We start from the raw sequence: 21,703 nt of genomic DNA, 5'->3' as shown, positions 1-21,703 counted from the left end.
GTACAAATAATAGTGATGTTTTCCTAAATATTTAACAACAATATTGTATCCATTCCAGTGCAAACGATAACACAATATTTTAATTAGGATTACAACATATATATTTAAATGTCTGTTTTACATGCCTTTAAGGTGACACACTTGTGGCAGGCAGGTGGTTGCAGGGCAAAACAGAGTAATCCTTAGAAAAGTGAATGCTGTTGTATGCCTATGGTCTAAGAGACCATTGGTAGGCTGCGGGTGCAGGTAAAAATGTAGTAATCCTTGAAAAACGTAAATGCTATTGTGTGCCTTTGGCTTAGGATTCAGACCTATGGCAGGCTGGGGGTGCAGGAAAAAATGGGAGCTGGTGTGCTCCTAAGGCCTAAGAGACCTATGGCAGGCATGGGGTGCAGGGAGAAGTGAAATAATAGTCCTTAAAAATTAATAATGGTGTGTGCCAAGGGCCTAAGACTCAGAGACCTATTTCAGGCCATGGGTGCAGGGAAAAATTGAATAATCCCTAAACAAAAGTGAATGCTGGTGTGTGCCTTTGCCCTCAGAGCCCTACAGCAAGCAGGAGGTGCAGGGCAAAATCAAAGAATATATGCTTAAAAAGTAATTGCTGGTGTCTCACTGCGGACTATGAGAAATCATTTGGGAGGCAAGGAGATGCGGGGGAAAGATGCCTATAATATATGAACACTGTACATACATACTTCAATGAACCTCAAGCACATTAAACTGATGAAGGGGAGAAAAGTAAAAACAAATATTGAACAAAACACAAAAAGCTGTAGCCCTCTTCTATCAATTGCCCTACAAAATGGCTTTGAAAACTGGACAAAAGGGATTTAACACACTGGCTGGCTACAGAGTATGGACACTGCCTATATTTTCAAACACCAAGAAGTAAGGAGGCATGGACAACAAAGAGCACATGAAGGTCAATGGCAAAAGGACACTTGATGACTACACAATATGGCTGCCAGCCACATGGTGAAATAACAACAAGCAAGGAGGCATGGGCAATAAAGAACTCATGTAGGCCATTGGCAAAAGCAGTCCACACTTGCAGGCTGCAAAAAATGTCTGCCGACCACACGTTCCAACATCAAGTAGCAATGAGGCACGGACAACAAAGAACACATGTAGGCCTACGGACACTGACTATACAAAATTGCCACCAGCCACATAGCATGGAAAACAAATAGAAAATGGTGGCCTAGGGCAAACACACACACACACACACACACACAAACACACACACACTCCTGACAAAGAAGGCATGGCAAACAATGAAGAAAACACTATCATTAATTCAGCAATGACAAAACTGAAAATGAAGTCAGCTATAATAACAACACACATCCACCCAAGGCATCAAAATATATCACTTCGCCAAAAAAACACTTTTTGCAGCACAAATCAAATGTTAAATACAAAAAACACTCTTTGCATTTCGTCCAATCCCATCCCTGGCCTAAATCATAGAGCAGGTTATTCAGCTTTGCATTGTTACAGTGAGCATCTTAAGCCGCGAAAGGCAGAATAATTATGCCAGGGGCCGATTGGCAGAATTTGGCATGAACTCCATGTGACATACATAATGTGGAGTGACCAAAATCTGCCAATTATAATTCTGCCTGGAACTACAAACCACTTGTCTATATTATCTCCCACCACATAGTTAGGAGCCAGATCTTGAGGTATGAGGACTCTCACCTATCCAGCAGACACTGTTGGAGCACTGCCTCCATCACTGTTGAGTTGTTTAGGTTGCCTTGCCTTTAGCTCCAGCTCCCCCATGCTCTTTTCATGTTCCAAAAGTAGCTGTTTTTCAGCTAAGGTCCTCTTAGCCTTAACCTTCTTCTCCTCAGCCTCTAGTTTTAATTTAGCCAGCTCTTGCTTGAGATTCCTTTCCTCCCTCCTAACCTCAAAATCCTCTAGTGATAGGCCCCTGCAATGCACACTTCTCCCTGCCCCATCCTAGGCATCGTGGTTCCTCTCTGGGAGCAGTAGGGCCCTTCCTGCAGCTCACTTTGGGTCCTGGTCCTCATCTTCAAACAATTCTGCCCCCGGTGTCTTGAGCCACACTGCTGAACACCAATGGTAGAAACTGGGTTGTTGGTTTACTGGGCTGTGAGCCCTAGTCAAGCTACAGCCACAATCTCTTGCAGGATGAACCACAAAGAGTCCTCAAATTAAACTATGCTTAACCATAGGTAACTTGGCACTAAAAGCAATCAGGTATTTACTTAGAGGAAATGTGTAAAGTATTTATGCAGCACAAAAACAGTAATGAAGTGAAAACAAGTGAAATCCCAAACCAATTTATAAAAATTAAGTATATTTAATACGTTATTTGACACCAAATTGACAAAAATCCAATCAGTAAAATTGGAGTTATGATTTTGTAAAGTTTTTAGTGAAAACTAGCCCCTAAAAAATTAAAGCACCAACTGCGTAAATCTGGGAGCATGAGACCAGATCAGAGTTGAAAAATATGACTAACCTCGATGGAGCATGATTCAGATACAAGAAGGGGATTGGGCCCAAACAGCACTTACCTTCAGACTTAGAAACATTCTGGAGAAAAATGTTCTGAGAAGGTAAAGCTCACTGGGGCAAGGTTGAAGGAGCTGTGTGAGGAGGAACCTTCAGTACCAAATAGCCTTGGGTCAAAGCCGCGGTAAAGGTTTCCACTTTTGGGCTTAGGGCCTGATTTAGAGTTTGGTGGAAGAGTTATTTCATCACAACGATGACAGTTATCCCGTCTGCCAAAATTATATACTATTCAATTTATATTTTAGCAGATATCCATCAGCATTGTGATAAAGTAATCCCCTCTGCTAAACTGTAAATCAGGCTTTTAGGGGGTCATTACAACCCTGGCAGACGGTGTTAAAAGTGCGGGAATACTGCAAACAGGCCGGCGGACAAAAAAAGGGAATCATGACCCTGGCGGAAACCGCCAACAAAGACAGCCACTTTAACACACCGCCTGCCACGGCGGTACAGACAAGCAGCGCGGCGGTCACCGCCAACAGACAGACGAAAGATAATGTACCGCCCATAGTATCACAACCCGCCAATCCGGGGTGGATTCACCGTGGATAAAAACACGGCGGAAACAGTTTCTGCAATGTGAAAATGCTCACCTAAATACATCCCACGAGGAAAGAGGACACCATGGAGACGGAATTACAAATTCGACCGGCCCATGTATTCCTACTCATCTACGAAGACCAACGCCGGCGCCGGCGAAAACAATGGTGAGTACTGCACCTACGACATAGGGGAGGGGGGAGGCAAAAGTCAGGCGGACACACATGCAACACCCCCACCCTCGCATATTACAACACACACACCAATGTATTTAGATACATCACAGTAACAACCCACAACCCTCCGGAAGAATGCAAAGACAAAACAAAATCAGTTGAAACATTGTAATGTATCAATATACAAGTATCAAATATATACAGATATATATAAAATCATTCAAAAGTATATACATTACAAGAAGTAGTGCAGATATGCACATATCAATGTCCGTGCACCACTAGTCCAAAAATGCATGGGCGAGGCCCACACAAGTTACCTGTCCACAAACGGAGAGAACACTGCCGGGGCATCAGAGAGAAATACAACAGGCACCTCAGGGGGAAGGGAAGGGGGGCTCCTCAGCCGGATTACAGCACCAGGCCACATCCACGACGGGGCTCCATGCCCATTGATGTATCCTGGGGAGTGCAAAGCCACAGTCTCACAAGTCTATACAGTGGGTGGTTTGCCCACTGGACCATCCTGGGGAGTGCAAAGCCACAGTCTCACAAGTCTCTCCAGTGGGTGGGTTGCCCACTGGACCATCCTGGGGAGTGCAAAGCCACAGTCTCACAAGTCTATACAGTGGGTGGGTTGCCCACTGGACCATCCTGGGGAGTGCAAAGCCACAGTCTCTCAAGTCTCTACAGTGGGTGGGTTGCCCTCTGTACCATCCTGGGGAGTGCAAAGCCACAGTCTCACAAGTCTCTGTAGTGGGTGGGTTGCCCACTGGACCATCCTGGGGAGTGCAAAGCCACAGTCTCACAAGTCTCTCCAGTGGGTGGGTTGCCCACTGGACCATCCTGGGGAGTGCAAAGCTACAGTCTCACATGTCTATACAGTGGGTGGTTTGCCCACTGGACCATCCTGGGGAGTACAAAGCCACAGTCTCTCAATTCTCCACAGTGTGTGGGTTGCCCACTGTACCATCCTGGGGAGTGCAAAGCCACAGTTTCACAAGTCTCTCCAGTGGGTGGGTTGCCCACTGTACCATCCTGGGGAGTGCAAAGCCACAGTCTCTCAAGTAGATAACAGCCTCCACTGTTTCTGGAGGGGGATTGGTGCCCAGAGTGCTTTATCCTGTGAAGGACAGACAGAGTGGATGGATTTCTCCACTGGTTCTGGAGGGGCACTGGTGCCCAGACTGGATTAGTCTCCACGTGACAGTTCCTGTCCCATCACTGTCCCAGCTGCACATGGGATAATGATGCTTGATGTGGTGGTCTTTTCCTTCTTTAGCGGTGCTTGCCCTGTTCAGCGGTGCATGCCCTGTTCAGCGGTGCTTTGCCATGGCGGTCTCTGGACTGTTCAGCGGTGCTTTGCCATGGTGGTGTCTGGACTGTTCTGCGGTGCTTTGCCATGGCAGTGTCTGGACTGTTCAGCGGTGCTTTGCCATGGCGGTCTCTGGACTGTTCAGCGGTGCTTTGCCATGGCGGTCTCTGGACTGTTCAGCAGTGCTTTGCCATGGCGGTGTCTGGACTGTTCAGCGGTGCTTTGCCATGGCGGTGTCTGGACTGTTCTGCGGTGCTTTGCCATGGCGGTGTCTGGACTGTTCAGCGGTGCTTTGCCATGGCGGTCTCTGGACTGGGCATTGGTGTGTGGCATGACGTTCTCTGGACTGGGCATTTGCGTGTAGCATGACGGTCCCTCATTGCCCAGCGGGGCTGTGGCTGCCGGGGCCCTCCTGGGCAATGACTCTGGCGATGGTCTCCTGACCAGTGATGATACTTAGGCCCTCCTGGGCAATGACTCCGGCGGTGGTCTCCTGACCAGTGACGATCCTTGGGCCCTCCTGGGCAATGACTCTGGCGGTGGCGGTGGTCTCCTGACCAGTGACGATACTTGGGCCCTCCTGGGCAATGACTCCGGCGGTGGCGGTGGTCTCCTGACCAGTGACAATACTTGGGCCCTCCTGGGCAATGACTCCGGTGGTGGCGGTGGTCTCCTGACCAGTGACGATACTTGGGCCCTCCTGGGCAATGACTCCAGCGGTGGTGGTGGTCTCCTGACCAGTGACGATACTTGGGCCCTCCTGGGCAATGACTCTGGTGGTGGTCTCCTGACCAGTGGCGATACTTGGGACCACCTGGGCACTGACTCTGGCGGTGGTCTACTGACCAGTGACGACGGTGCTGGCGGTGGCGTCCCGGCCGCCAGGAAGGATGCCGCCCTTCTCCGCCGTGATGCTCACACCAGGCTGTGCAGACTTCTTCTGGCCCTTCCCCACCTTTGGAGGAGTCACAACTGACTCTGCAATACCCCTGGGACACCTGTGAGTTGTTTTGCCTCCAGGAGTCTTCACACAGTCCTGTTGGCCACTTTCCAACTTCAGAGCCTTTGCAGGGGGTGGACTGGCAGTACCTTGGCTCCGTGTCACACTGCCTGCCCTGGTGGCCGGTGCACTCCACACACCTTGAACAGGCACCACTGGTACTGGAGGCTTTTTGGCTCAGGCACTACGACAGGACTGATGAATTGGAGGGGTGGGGGTGGGGGCAAAAAGGTCAACTTTGCAGAGGGACAGTTTCTGACGAACACTGGGATGGGTAGCTGGAGGGGGTCTGGGAGTGGAGGAAGAGGAGGTGGTTGTAGGAGGTGTCACTGTAGATGTTTTGGGTGCAGGTGCAGGTGCAGGTACTGGAGGCTGTCGTGAGGTGGATGGATGTTGGGTGTGTGGGTGCCCGCGTTTGTGAACTTTGGGAGGGGGCGTCACAGACACACTGGGAGAGGACACAGGGGACTTGTAAATGGGAGTGGAGGTGGTGAGTGCTGGTGAGCGGGGTGTGGTGCTGGGTGTTCTGGTGCGAGCCCTGGTGCCTGTAGATGTAGTGCATGCAGGTGAGAGTGTAGACAAGACTGGGAGGGAGGAGGCAGATGATGAGGAGGGGGACACAGTGGAGGCAGTGGATGTTGCTGTGTCTGCATGTGGGTGATACCTGTGTGTGTGCTTGTGGGTTGTGTGGTGACTATGTTTGCCTGAGCTACTTTTGTGTGTTGAGGTGTATGCATGCTTGTCTGATGGTGTGCTTGGGACATGCTGGGTACAGGGGATTGGGTCTGGGTTGAGGGAGTTGGAAGGGGGAGGCTAGAAACAGGGACAATGGCTGCCATCAGTGCTGAGGCCAGAGATTGCAGGGTTCGATGATGGGCAGACTGACCAGAATGAATGCCCTCCAGGAATGCATTAGTGTGTTGCAACTCCCTTTCTACACCCTGGATTGCATTCACAATGGTAGACTGCCCAACAGTGAGTGACCTGAGGAGGTCAATGGCCTCCTCACTGAGGGCAGCAGGGGTGACTGATGCAGGGCCTGAGGTGCCTGGGGCGAAGGTGATGCCCACCCTCCTGGGTGAGCGGGCACGGGGCGAACGCTGAGGGGCTGCTGGGAGGGCGGTGCAGGTAGGGGAGGTGGCGGCTGTACCAGTAGAAGTGGGGGGCACAGATGGTGCCGCCACCACAAGGGAGCTCCCTTCGGCGATCGAGTCCGTGTCGCTGGTTGGTGATCCGGTGACCGACATGTAGCTCCCCTCGCACTCCGTCCCACTGGTGCATTCTGAGTCCGTGGTGTGGCCCTCCATGACCATGTGCGATGCAGCTCCCTCGTGCCCCGGTGCCACTGTACCTCCGACTGATGATGTTGATGCACAAAAGAACAGGGAGAGCAGAAAAAGGGGGGGACGACAGAAGAAAGACAGGTTGAGTCCATGGCTTACCGCTACAGTTGGAGGACAATACAGACACAGCAGCCCCCTGCACTACGGCGTGCTCTTGGCCTCTACAGAAGCAAATCCAGGGATCTGGCCTACATGGCTATGGTGGACAGCTGCACACATGGATGCCACAGGGGCATCTATACTTGTACTTGGGCCACTACTGAGGTGGGGTCGAGTGCCACATGCCCTGTATTACGGAGGGGCCTAGCCTACATATTTCTGCCTGGCATAGGTACACCCACAGCCCTCCTCCCTCAGCCAGCCCCTCAATTGCGCGCCAAGTACCCAGAATGAGGTTGTACTCACCTCCTTGTGTCTGCTGTGATGCCCTCAAGCGCCCATCCAACTTCGGGTAGGCCACCGCCAGGATCCGGAACATCAGGGGGGTCATGGTGCGACGGGCACCCCTCCCACGTTGGGAGGCCATCCCCAGCTGAGCCTCCGCCGTCTTCTTGCTCCAGCGGCGAATGTACTCCCATCTTTTCCGGCAGTGGGTGCCCCATCTCTGGTGGACCCCCAGGGTCTGGACGTCCTTGGCGATGGTACGCCAAATGTCCTTCTTCTGGTGGGCGTTGACCTACATGACATGCACAAGGGAAGAAGAGAAGTCATTACCAACTGCACCGTCGATGTGAGATGTGAGTGTCCCCCCTCCCTACCCTAGCCATGTGGCACATTCATTCACATGCATTAATGTTCCCTGAACTCTGCCCCGTTCCCTCTACAACCAGCCCTCTCCACCCAGACCTAGCCCATACAACGTGCTACCTGTGTACTAACCTGTTGGTCTGGAGGACCGTAGAGTAGCGTGTACTGGGGGAGGACCCTGTCTACTAGTTTCTCCAAATCCTGAGCAGTGAAGGCAGGGGCCCTTTCCCCAGACGCAGCAGCCATCGTCGCTTCCAGACCGAGGTCACAGCAGCATTAGCTGTGTAGGTCCTCTCCTGTCGAAGATCAGGTATCTAGTGATTGAACAGATAGAAAATGGCAGTGACGTCCGCGGCGGTGCGTATCATCACCGGCGGCGCACTTGTTCATTGGCTCCTGGGACACATAGGGTCCAATGTTAACCACTGCAGCATTGCGCCGCGGTCTACGACCGCCTACTGCAATGGTTTGCAACGGCAGCGCAATTACCTCACAATCCCATTGTCCCAGTTTAGTGGTCAGGCAGCCATCATTTCAGGGGCCCACATGGCTTCATTTACTTCTGCGTCACACATAGCTAGGCCTACACTCAACACACATACAGGAAGGGTTTTGTGTTTGGTGTCGTGTTCTGTGTAACTGTGGGTACATACCTGGAAAAAAGTTGACTCTGTGGTCGCTGTTGTCCTTCCTAGGCACCGTCATTTGGGACAATTGAGACGATGGAGGAATCCTCCAGTGTACCGAACGCTGGTGGACCTGTTGACAATGGAGGAGCGACATTTAATCGTCACCTACAGGTTTGACAGTGCCACTATCCAGGAACTATGTACCGAGTTGGAGCCAGACCTGATGTCACCAATCCGCCATCCCACTGGAATCCCCACTGATGTGCAGGTGCTGTCAGTGCTCCATTTCCTTGCAAGTGGGTCTTTTCAGACAACAGTGGCCATGGCATCATGGATGTCCCAGCCTATGTTTTACAACGTGCTGTCCAGAGTGTTGTCTGCCCTGCTGAAACACGTAAGGAGATGCATCATTTTCCCTGAGGAGATTTGGCTACAGTGAAAGGTGACTTCTATGCCCTTGGATATGTCCCCAACATCATAGGTGCTCTTGATGGGACCCATGTAGCTCTGGTCCCCCCCCACAGGAGTGAACAGGTGTTCAGGAACCGGAAGAGTTATCATTCGATGAATGTACAGATGGTATGTTTGGCAGACCAGTACATCTCTCAGGTAAATGCTACGTTTCCTGGCTCAATGCATGACGCCTACATCCTGCGGAATAGCAGCATCCCTGATATGATGGGTCAACTCCAGAGGCACCGTGTGTGGCTATTAGGAGACTCTGGTTATCCCAACCTGTCCTGCCTATTGACCCCAGTGAGGAATCCCAGGACCAGGGCAGAGGAACGCTACAATGAGGCCCATGGGCGGACTAGGAGGGTGATGGAACGCACCTTCGGCCTCCTGAAGGCCAGGTTCAGGTGCCTCCATATGACAGGTGGTTCCCTATTCTACTCACCCAAGAAGGTGTGCCAGATCATCATCGCCTGCTCGATGCTGCACAATCTTGCATTGCGACGCCAGGTGCCTTTTCTGCAGGAGGATGGTCCAGATGACGGTGTTGTGGCAGCTGTGGAGCCTGTGGACAGTGATGAGGAGGAAGCTGAGGAAGAAGACAACGACAACAGGGAGTCAGTCATACAGCAAAATTTCCAATGACACACAGGTGAGAACATTTTCATTTTTACCATTACATTCACTGTCACACGTCTTCCTCTATCCTGTGTGTAATTTCATAGCATTATTTGGTAACTGAGTTGTACCTTTCCATTACGGTTTCACAGGTGTGGTTACCAACGTGTGTCATCTGCATGCATCCTTCAAGGACTTGTGATGTGTGACATAGGTATGTTGCCTTTACATCTAGAAACAAATTTTGACACTGTCATTGATAATACATTTTACCAATCAATCAATCAATCATTAAATGTATAAAGCACGCTATGTACCCGTTAGGGTTTTGAGGCGCTGGGGAGGGGGGGGGTTGGCTGCTATCGGTCAAAGAGCCATGTCTTGAGGAGTCTCCTGAAGGTGAGGAGGTCCTGGGTCTGGCGGAGTGAGTTCCAGGTCTTGGCGGCGAGTTAGGAGAAGGATCTGCCGCCGGAGGTCTTGCGCTGGATTCGGGGAACGATGTCGAGGGAAAGGTTGGCAGAGCGGAGTTGGCGGGAGGGGACGTAGAAGTTGAGTCTGTTGTTCAGGTAGGTGGGTCCGGCGTCATGTAGTGCCTATGCGCGTGGGTGAGAAGTTTAAAGGTGATCCTCTTGTCCACGGGGAGCCAGTGGAGGTCCTTCAGGTGGTGGGAGATGTGGCATCGGCGGGGTATGTTGAGGAGCAGGCGGGCGGATGCGTTTTGGATGCGTTGGAGTCGTTGGATGTCTTTTGTTGGGATGCCTGTGTAGAGTGTGTTGCCGTAGTCAAGTCTGCTACTTAACGAGGGCTTGGGTCACAGTTTTTCTGGTTTCCGTCGGGATCCACTTGAAGATTCTGCGGAGCATGCAGAGGGTGTTGAAACAGGAGGAGGAGACTGCGTTGACCTGTTTGGACATGGTGAGAGCGGAGTCGAGGTTGAATCCGAGGTTGCATGCGTGGTTGGCTGGAGTGGGTGGGGGGCCCAGTGCGGTGGGCCACCAAGAGTCGTACCAAATCATAGACTGACTCAACATTGTTTTGTGGTTCAAGGGTGTTAATTTAAGTGCTCAAAAATGGAGGGGGGTTGTAAAATGGTGAGGGGTGATGGTGGAGGAATGTCCATGGCAGAGTCCAGTCTATTAGTCTCACAGGTGCACTGCCCATATGGGCATAGGAAGTGGATCTGGGGCAGTTTAAGTATGGACAGGGTACCAAAGTGCGACAGTGGGAGGACAATCAGGGTGGTCTCATTTCCTGGCGGGGGTCTTGCCATCTTGCTCTGTCCTGTTCCTGGATCTCAGGGACAGCTTGTGTGGTGGTTGTCCGTCTGCAGGGGGTGGGGTGCTGGTGTGGTGGTCCTGTGGCGGGGCGTCCTGTCCACGAGCACCGGCGGAGGTGGTGGGCAGTTCATCGTCCATGCTAGTGTCAGGGGCCTCTTGGAGTGCCACGTGTCCCTCAAGGTCTGCTGTATGTCCTTCAGCACCCCTACGATGGTGCCCAAGGCGGAACTGATGGTCCTGAGCTCCTCCCTGAACCCCAAATACTGGTCCTCCTGTAGGCGCTGGGTCTCCTGAAACTTTACCAGGACTGTCACCATCGTCTCCTGGGAGTGGTGGTATGCTCCCATGATGGAGGAGAGGGCCTCGTGGAGAGTGGGTTCCCTTGGCCTTTCCGCCCCCTGTCGCACAGCAGCCCTCCCAGTTCCCCTGTGCTCCTGTGCCTCCGTCCCCTGGACCGTGTGCCCACTACCACTGCCCCCAGGTCCCTGTTGTTGTTGGGGTGGTGGGTTAGCCTGGGTTCCCTGTAGTGGTGAACACACCGCTGATTGACCTGTCCTGGGTACGGAGGTTTGGGCCCGCTGGGTGGGTGCTGTGCTGGTGTTACCAGAGGGTGGAAGGTCAGTGTTGGGCTGTGCCTGTGCAAGGGGAACTGACTATCCCGAGGCCCACGATGGTCCGGGCTGGTCATCAGGATCCAGTAGGGCAGAGCTGCTATCGTCACTGTTGGCCTCTTCTGTGGGTGGAGTGGAGTTGTCTGGACCCTCCGGTGTGGTGACGGTCCTTCGTGATCCTGCAGGGGCATAAGAGCATGATTATTGCATGTGTGTGTGTCATGGTGTGCAATTGGTGGCTCACTGTGTACCCCAGTGCAAGCATTCCTGTGTGGGGGGTGGTGTGATGATGGTTGGGGGGGTGTTCTTGGTATGTGCAGTGAGCATGCTTTAGTGATAGGTGTCCATGCTTAGTTGTGTCATGCAGGGCTTGGTGTTGGTATGTGTGGTTTGTGTTCTTAGTACATTAGTGAGGAGTTGGAGTGATAGGGAAGGGGGTGAGGGTGGGGGTGTGTGATAGCATGCAGGTAGGGTGGGGGATATGATAGCTAAGATTTGACTTACAAGTGTCCATTCCTCCACCGACTCGTCCGAGGCCCTCTGGATGCATGATGGTCAAGACTTGCTCCTCTCATGTTGTTAGTTGTGGGGGAGGAGGTGGGGGTCTGCCGCCAGTCCGCTGAACCGCAATGTTGTGCCTGGAGACCGCTGAATGCACCTTCTCCGGTAGGTCATTCCACCTCTTCCTGATGTCCTCCCGATTTCTTGGATGCTGTCCCACAGCCTTGACCCTGTCGACTATTCTGCGCCATAGCTCCATCTTCCTGGCTATGGATGTGTGCTGCACCTGTGAGACAAATAGTTGTGGCTCTACCCGCAGGATTTCCTCCACCATGACCCTGAGCTCCTCCTCAGAAAACCGGGGGTGTCTTTGGCGTGACATGGGGTGGTGTGTGTGATGTGTGGGGCGGTGTCAGTGTTGATGTGTGTGGTGATGTGTAGTGGTGTGTGGTGTTTTGTGCGTGGATGTTGTGTGGGTGATGGTGTTGTGTGCCTTTGTGTGGTGGGATTGTCTATTCTGTGCTGTGTCTCTGGCCTTCATGAATAATTTTTGGTTGTAGGTGTTTGTGGCTGATGTGGGTGTGTGTTTTATATTGTGTTGGGTGTGTGGGAGTGGTGTTTGTATGTGTATCAGGTGTGTGTATTTTGAATTGTCCAATGTGGCGGTGTTTTGGAGATGTGTGTGTATTTTGAGCACGGCTGTGTGTACCGCCAATGGAATACCGCGGTTGAAAGACCGCTGCGTGGCTTCGTGGATCGTAATAGCATGGGCGTGTTTCTGTTGGCGTGGAGGTGGAGGTTTTGTTTTCGCCAGTTTAACACTGACCTTTGGTGTGACGGACTTGTGTGGGTGTCTGAATTTCAGCGGATTCCGATATGTGTGTCATAATAGCTGTGGCATAGTTACGCGGCAGCGGCGGTGTATTTGTGGTCTTCTGCGCGGCGGTAAGCGCCTTTTACCGCCAATGTTGTAATGACCCCCTTAGTCTTTGAAATAGAATTTGAAAAACTCCAGTGGGATGAGTCAGATGGTTGTAGTTGAAAAAAGTTCCACGAGGTCAGATACCCCTTTGGCGAAGAACCACTGAAACAGATTTACTGCTGCTGAGAGCAATGCAGCAGGAAAAGCCCCAAAGTCAATTTGGTTGGCAACTGGAGCAGATAGGCACGCAGGTTAGTCCCAGTCTCCTCCCGATTTTCAGAGCAGTGTTTTCTCCAAGAGTGTTTTAAGTCCCACTTTTGGATTTTGGCTGCCTGAGCACATTTAGCACCGCTTCCATGGATCCAGGAATGGAGGGGGCACCAGTTGGATGGTTAGGATTCACTCAGGTTGGGTCCAGGTGTGGGTTCAAGATGAAAGTAGCCTTTTGTGTCCCTGTGGCTCTGAAAAAGAGGTCAACTTACTAGCCCTTGTATTTTACTGTAGTGGTCCTGGGACAGTTGAAGATCCAGTCCTTGTCCCCCAGCAGAAAGTAGCAGAGCAGCAGGACAAACAGGGCAGGAATCCAGCAGATTAGCAGTCTAGTCGAGCAGCGGTCTAGCAGAGTGGCAGTCCCTCCAACTGTCCTTCTTCCTGGCAGAGTATCTACAGGCCCAGAAGTGTACTGAACAGTTGGTGTGTGAGGTCCTAGTTTTATACCCTGGTGATCTGGTTTTGGAAGGTGAGAGAAGCTTCTAAATAGTGTCTTTTAAGTGCATGGAAGTTCCTGCCTTCCCTGACCTGGCTCCAAGCTGGCTACAGTAAAAATGTGGAGTTGTTAGACCCTTTGTATGAGGGCAGACCCCAGGCTAATCAGTTACAAGTGTAGCTGTGCTCACCTCCACCCCAACCCTGCCAAAAGATGGCCCATTGAGGCACACCTAATCCTTCAATTGTGTGACTGTCAGGAAGAAATTCATAAAATCTGTCAGCTACATCCAGTCAAACGACTCAGACCAGGCTACAGGCCCATAGAGATAAAGACAAAACATGGCAACTTTCTAAAAGTGGAATTTTTAAAATTATAACAAAAAACCGGACTTTACCATTAAGTAGGGCTCTTCATCACATTTCCAAAGACACCAAACATTAAATAACTACCAGCTCCCAACTGGAAATATACTGCTTATTAAATGTAATGGTATCCTATGGGAGGTATAGGTCTTACAGTAATGACAAACAAATGTAAGAGTTATTCACTACCAGGACATGTAAACATTGAAAGTACCTGTCTAATAATTTAATTACATAGCACCTTGTTCTATGGGCTACCTAGGGCCTACACTAAGGGTGACATATATAATAAAAGAGGAGTTTAAGGCTTACAATGGGGTTTCAATTGCAAGTCGACATGGTAGTAGAAAACTGCGTGCAGACCACAATGACAGACCTGGGACATGTTTTAAGGTGCTATTTAAGTGGGTGGCACAACAAGTTCTGCAGGCCCATAAGTAGCATTTAATGTGCAGGTCCTAGGTATTAAGTATGCCACTCTACAAGGGGCTTACAAGTACATTAAATATGGCACATTGGAACAAGCCAATGTAATCATGTTTTGGGGGGCACACAAGAACTTAAGCACTGGTTAGCAATGCTACAATGCACAGAATCCTAAAGCAAACAAAAATGAGTACAGTAAAAATGGAGGGGGGCAAAATGATTAGGGAAAACGGCTGTAGGGGTGGCAGGTCTAACAGCAATGTAGTGAACTAATTTGCATAAAATAATGTCTAAACTTACTGGAATTTGCATAGGTTTTTTACAAAATTGGTATCAGTGATCAGAACATATTACTCTTCAACATTATCCCACACCCCTCACCTCTTCCAAAATACCTGAGAGCCAAGGTAAGATAATTGCACGAGTGGAATTGATAAACTAATAATAAGAGCTAAGGGAACATTCTTGTGGTAGATAGTTTTGCACAATTAAGTGAGTAATAAAATCTCTATTTAAAAATGTTATGTTTATCCATTTGAACATTTTTAGATACTCCTGTTTTGACCAACAAGTACCAGCCTTTTAAAATGTCTTGCTTGAGGGCCATATTCATAAAGACAACTTTAAACATGCATATTTAATCAAATGTAAATGTGGGCTTGCACTTTGGTGTAAATCTGCATATTGTTGGGTCTATTTACAAATGTGCCTTTACAAGTGTTAGTCTATTCTTGTATGAATCTACTCGTGTACTTACGTGGAAATCAAACACTTTTGTGCTTTTCACATTATATGTGTGTACATGTACACCTAAATGTAAACATCCATGGCACCCTTGCCTTAATTCAAGGGGTGGAAACATCTGCGCATGATTTATGAGTATAGAGTACTGCTACTAACTTTTAATAAGGGTCGAGATTTCCACCACTATGGTCAAGATATCCCTATATTGAAATAAAGGAAATGCAGCAGAGTTAGAAAAACTTCACATGGGCAAAGATTTCATGTCATTTCTAGTCTCTCATGACATCATATGCACTCAAGAATATTTGAGAGACCACAAACCCCCCTGGGAAGGTTATTATGATTTTATTTTCTCCAGCTATTAGATCTCACCTTAAAGGCCATGGATAGGGAGGCTTTTCCAACTACCTGTCCACTGATTGGGATTTTGTTGCCATTGAGTATCGAACAGGCCACAAAGGCTGTCTTTCTATTGAGATCAAGAATTGGAAATGCAATTTGTAGAGGGGACACTTATTCCTGCTAAACATGTACATACACCTGATAGAACTAGGGAAGTCCCAAAAGGCAAATGATTTCATGCAACTCATTTCAGAAATCAAGCTAAAACATTCTAACGCTCACTTTCTTCTGACTGGAGAGTCAAATCTAACACATAATTATATGCCAATTTGCAATGGCTGATTCTCTCACAAATCCTCAGGCCACAAAGATCAGATTCCATAGGCCGCAACCTTTTGGCTGACCTAAAGGGAATGCCTCTGCAAGTCTAGAATGATCACTTCTTGGACAATCAACCACTGCGTCCTACACACACTTCTGAGAAAAGACAGGCTGTTTTATGTTATACTTTCAGTTCCATTCCACTTTTTAGTGACATAAGGCCTGATTTAGAGTTTGGCGGAGGGGGTTCCAAACATGATGCTGTATTACAATCCCATTATACCCTATGGAACTTGAAATATGGAGGACAAGATATCTATTACATTTGGGATGGAGTAACCTCTCAGCCAAACTTTAAATCATGCCCATAATTTATTTTTCTATTAGCCCACACTGTGAAAGCAGTCACATGCCATGGAGTCTGCTTATACCTAACCCTATTGGAATGCATTCTCATTTAGAGTCCATTGGATCCAATGAATGCCAAGACGGCTAGAACGTGATTAAATGGAGCATGAAAGTAGCCACAAAATATGTTCTTTAGAAAGCAGTCTTACCCAATCAGTGAAGTGCTCTGTTTCATACGAATTGTGACTAGGAACTCTGCTCAGCAGCTACTGCTTTCTTTCGGCAGCAGCCCACAGCCTAACTCTTCATCAAGAGCCCCAAGGCCAACTTTCAAGCATTCCTGGTTTACAAGAGCGCTTATGGCCTAGACAAGATCAATTATTAAGAAGGCAACGTTTCTCAAGTCTTCGGCTGTGAATTCATCTCTGTTGGTAGAAATAAATTCTCTACTCAGCTCCTATAAAAAACAGATTTCACAAGCGAAACAATACTAGGAGAAAAGTTGCAAACCCAATTTTTTCTCACTTGTCAAAATAGAAGCCTGAAAGAGTAATGGAGCAGCACTAATTGCTTGCACGGGGAAACCAAGACTGTAAATATAAATGGGAACATTGTTGACCTCGTAAACTGGATCACTCACATTATTTCCCTCTATGGTGATTTAATAAAACATGTGAAACCACCACCCAGTGTCACCAGGCAAAACATTCAGGATACAAGCCTTGAGGCTGGCCTCTATCAACATCAGTCATTTACTTTAACCTTTACAGATGTAAACATCAGGAAACAGATCCAGAAAAGAAGAGCAGATGAGGCTCAAGGCTCTAATGACATCCCGGTGTCAGTTTACAAACAGGATGCCGACTTCTTGTCTAAATCACTGGAAAAGCTTTTCCGAACATGCGTAGATACTGACTTCATTCCATTCTCTTCGCAAAGCTCAATTTTACACCCATTATATAAGAAAGGCCCAGTGGGGGGTCCGGAGAGTTACCACCCAATCGCTTTTTTGGATTTTGAGGCCAAGTAAGTTGCCTCTCTCTTGCTGGAAGATCACGAAGCCTAGGACAAATCCAAGAATTTAATACTAATCAATCAAAATGGCTTCAGACCTTTTTTTGGCACTGCTGATAACCTGGTGGCTGTTATGATGCTTGTAGCAAAACAAATAAGTAACGGAGAACAACGTTAATACTGTTTTATAGATTATAGCAAAGCCTTTGACCACGTGAACTGACAGCTGCTCTGTGCAAAACTTGCTGCCTAGCAAATTCCTTCACCAATACTGTGTACATACAAATGCTCATTTCTAATACCTGGACCAGAGTAAAATTGAGAATCAATAGTATAACTTCCACGAAAAGTAAGATCTACTATGGCCCAGACCAGGTTGGATTTCAAATGAAATGACCAACAAGCTGTTCAGAAAGCACATTTTCTGAAATGTATGCACTGAGCATTAGCTGCCAGCACAGGAACATTAAAGAACTTAGGGGCATATTTATATTTGTTTTACGCCAAATTTGCGTCATTTTTTTAATGCAAATTCAGTGCAAACTGATTCCATATTTATACTTTGGCTCTAGACCCGTCTAGCACCAAAGTTATGGAGTTAAAGTCCTTTTTTGGATGTGGAAACCAACCTTGCGTCAATGAGATGCAAGGTAGGTGTTCCTGTGCATAAAATTACTCTATGGCCGTAGTGCTATATTTATCCCCCCTGTGCTAAAGTCAGGCACGGGGGGAGTAGGGGTCAAATAATGGTGCAAAGCTTGCTTTGCACCATTATTTAACACCTGGGTCAGGGCAGGCGTTATGGGACCTGTGGGCCTATTTCTTTGGGGGAACACCATGGAATAGGCACACAGGTGACCTCCCCATGCTCCAGGAACACCCCCACCCACACCAGAAGTACAGCGGAGGATGGTGGACCCCATCCCAGGTAGGTATAAGCAAGTACAGGTAAGTATTTATTTTTTAAAGAGCCATTGGGGGCCCTGACATGGGGCCCTCTACATGGCATTGGGTGCAATGGCCATGCCCAGGGGACCCTGGTCCCCTGTGCTGGCCATTGGGGTGGTGGGCATGACTTCTGTCTTTTCTAAGACAGGATTCATGTGGTATGGATGGCTTTGCATCAGAAAATGAAGCTAGTCTGGTTCGAGTCATTTTGTTTTACTCTAACCTGCTTAACAGCATTTTTTGGTGCAATACCCCCTTCTCCCATACCACCAGCCCCACCTGGCAAACATCATTTTTTTTCTACGCTAGCCTACCCTTTGTACCGGCTTGCACCATTCCATAAATATGGTGCAAAGCTGGTGCTCAGAAATGGTGCAAGCTGGTGCTAAACTTTTTGGTGCAAAACTGCGTTAGTGCAGTTTTGCACCACAAAGTATAAATATGCCCGTTAGGGCCTGATTTATAGCTTTTTAGCACCGTATTTGTGTCATATTTTGATGTAAAAGCGGCATAAACTTACAAAATATAATGATATGGACTGAAATAATGTCTTACAACCGACAGAGCCGTTATTGCTGGTCAGATGCCCTCAAAGATGGTCTTGAAATTAACGATGCTGCTGTCCTAAAGAACCAATATCTGCCCCACTATCGTTTTAAAATACAGTAGTTTTGAATGAAGCAGTTCACACTGCTTCCTTAATGATGGACCTAGGCGGCTTAAAGACATGAAAGCATGCCCAACTTGTCATTGATAGGTATGAACATGGAGGAACACTACAGACGTTCTTAATTTGTGCTTGTTGTTTCCAGTGCTGAGCACCAGCACTTATTTTTGAGGGCCGGGGCTTATTCTTCTGTCTCAAGCATTTGCTGCAAGCAAAAGACACATATCGGAAAGAGGGAAAAATGAAAAAGCGTCACAAAGGGAGAAAGTAGAAAGCTGCTAGAGTGAGCTGAAAGGGCAGGGAGCGGCTTTATATGGATTGAAGAGCCCTGAGATGGCTTCAGGATTACGCCGCCTCAGTATTCCGTGTTCCCACATTTAATTGCAGCAGCAGCATGTCTAAGAGGAGGGCTTTGGGCTCCGGCATGTTTTTATTTAAAAATAAAGCACTGCACAACAGTAACTTACTGAACAATTCACTATTTATTATAAATTCAAGTTCTGTTGGATTTGGAGGTGCTGTTTTTCTTCACTAGAGCTTTTGCCGCCTTTAGTGATCCAACCTGACTCTTTTTTGGCACACGTATAAGAAGACGCTGCCACATCTCCTGTGCATTTGTCCACACTTAATTAAAAATAAATAAAAAAAAGAAGACTTCTTCGTTGGCCACTAACAAATCTGCAATTCATAGCGGTTAGGCTGCTAGGGGAGGGCTGGTATTTAACTGTGTCTTTACTTCATAATTATTCTCTTAATAAAAGCTTACAGTTGAAATTCCCAACTATCCTGCTGCCATAAGCAAGTATTTTGAGTCTGCATGTCTTTTTAGTGAAATAAGGTTTTAAAAACGTTTGCTGTTTGTTTGTACATATTTTTGTTTTCACGTCAAATGATTTTGTAGCAGCCCTGCTGAAAATCAGTTTAAAGCACATAGCATTTTGTAATTAATATGCATGCTTATAGGATAATATTAGTGGTCAAGTAATTTTTATGATCAGTATGCTCTCGTAAATGCACTTTTTATTGGCTATTGCATAATTATATCATTTTTAGTATTTATTGACAATGTGAAAAAAGTTCTGGTGTTGAACACTTCTTTTAACCAATATGTTTCATACTGTTAACTTAAAGTAAAATAAAACTTGAACTTGAAGGAACTGCAATTAAAGTTTATTATTCTTTAAAAGGAATTTTAAAATATTTTAGTATAAAAGATCAATGTGAAAAAATCTAAAATATTTATTAACATATTACAACTCACAACATCAGGGCCCTCACTTCAACTCTGGCGGTCGGTGATAAAGCGGCGGTAATACCGCCAACAGGCCGGCGGTAAAAAAAATTGAATTATGACCATGGCGGAAACCGCCAACACAGACAGCCACTTTGGCATTCCAACCGCCACGGCGCTAGCAACAAACACCATGGCGGAAACCACCAGCAGCCAGGCGGAAGACAATGTACCGCCCACAGTAATGTGAGAGGCCAATCCGGCAGCTTTTCTGGGGCAGTACCAACGCCATCAAAAGCACAGCGGAAACAGTACACAGAAGGGAAACGACTCACCTCTCGACCCTCAGGGAAGAACCACAACACCATGGAGCCTGAGCTGCACATTTTTCCAATGCTGGTCTACCTCTTCATACACCAGGAACACGAACGGCGGTGAAGACGACCACGGTGAGTACTGCACCTAGCACACAAGGGGGGGGGGGGGAGAGAGTGATACACACACGCAACAAGCAACACCCCCATCTCCATTCTCACCCCCAACGCCATACACACAAACAGATGCAACAACATTACATATACATCCCGTAACCCTCCGGAATAATGCAAGGACAAAAGGAATTGATTAAATTGAGTGTAATAGTACAATATTAGATAAATACGGCCTTAAAGCAATAAACAGTATGTACAATATATCCAAATGGAGGTACAATGCCCACTCCAAAATGTCCATGGCCCACACTTGACTCCTGCCTCAGTACGGAGAGAACACAGCAGGGGCATCAGGTCAAAAACACACAGGCACCTCAGGGGGACAGGGCATGAGGGGGGCACCTCAGCCAAAAGATGGTACAACGCTACTGCTCCTGGAGGGGGCTACACAACCACTGCTTGGTCCTGGGGAGTGCAAAGCCACAGTCTCTCAAGTGGGTGGTTTTCCCACTGCTTGGTACTGGGGAGTGCAAAGCCACAGTCTCTCAAGTGGGCGGTTTGCCAACTGCTTGGTCCTGGGAAGTGCCTAGCCACAGTCTCTCTAGTGGTAGTTTGCCCACTGCTTGGTCCTGGTGAGTGCAAAGCCACAGTCTCTCTAGTGGATGCCTTCTTCCACTACTTGTGGAGGGGGCTTTGTGTCCAGTGTGTTTCATCTTGGATGGTGCATGGTCACTGTCTCTACCTGGATGTCACACCTAAAGGTGTTGCAGGGGTCACGACTACACACTGTTTGCCGGCGGTGACGGCTGCTCAAGGGATGGTAGTTGCAGTGCAAGTGGAGGTGCTGTCAGTGGTGGGTGGGTTCTCAAGCCCTTCCCCTGCAGTCTCAGATGGCTGCCCACTGGGGCTGCTGCTGCTGGCAGTAGTGCTGCTGGCAGAGCAGGGGGCGGGAGTGACCGCAGTGCAGGTGGTGGTGCTGTCAGTGGTAGGGGGAGGCTCCAGCCCCTCCCCTGCAGCCTCAGACGGCTGCTCACTGGGGCTGCTGCTGCTGGCAGTGGTGCTGGTGGCAGTGCAGGTGGCGGTGCAGGTGGCGGTGCTGGCCAGGGTGCAGGTGGCGGTGCTGGCTGCGGTGCAGGTGGCGGTGCTGTCAGTGGTGGGGGCAGCCTCCAGCCCTTCCCCTGCAGCCTCAAACGGCTGAAGTACCATGGCTGGAGTTGTTTTCACTTTCCTGCCCTTGGCAGATGGTGGTGCCTCCTTGCTTCTGCCAGCTGGTGTCTCCTTCCTGCCCTTGCTGGCTGGTGGTGCCTTCTTCCCCTTTCTGGCTGGTGTCCCCTTCTTGCCCTTGCTAGGTGGTGGCCCCTTCTTGCCCTTGGGAGGTGCTGCAGGCACACTGGCTGTGCTGATGGGTGCCTCCTTGGAGCCTCTCACACCTGCAGTAGCTGCAGAAACTACAGTGGCTGTGGACTGGCTGGCTGAGGTGC

This window comes from Pleurodeles waltl, chromosome 7, assembly GCF_031143425.1.
Source record: "Pleurodeles waltl isolate 20211129_DDA chromosome 7, aPleWal1.hap1.20221129, whole genome shotgun sequence".
Classification (NCBI taxonomy): domain Eukaryota; kingdom Metazoa; phylum Chordata; class Amphibia; order Caudata; family Salamandridae; genus Pleurodeles; species Pleurodeles waltl.
This window is presented reverse-complemented; position numbering follows the sequence as displayed.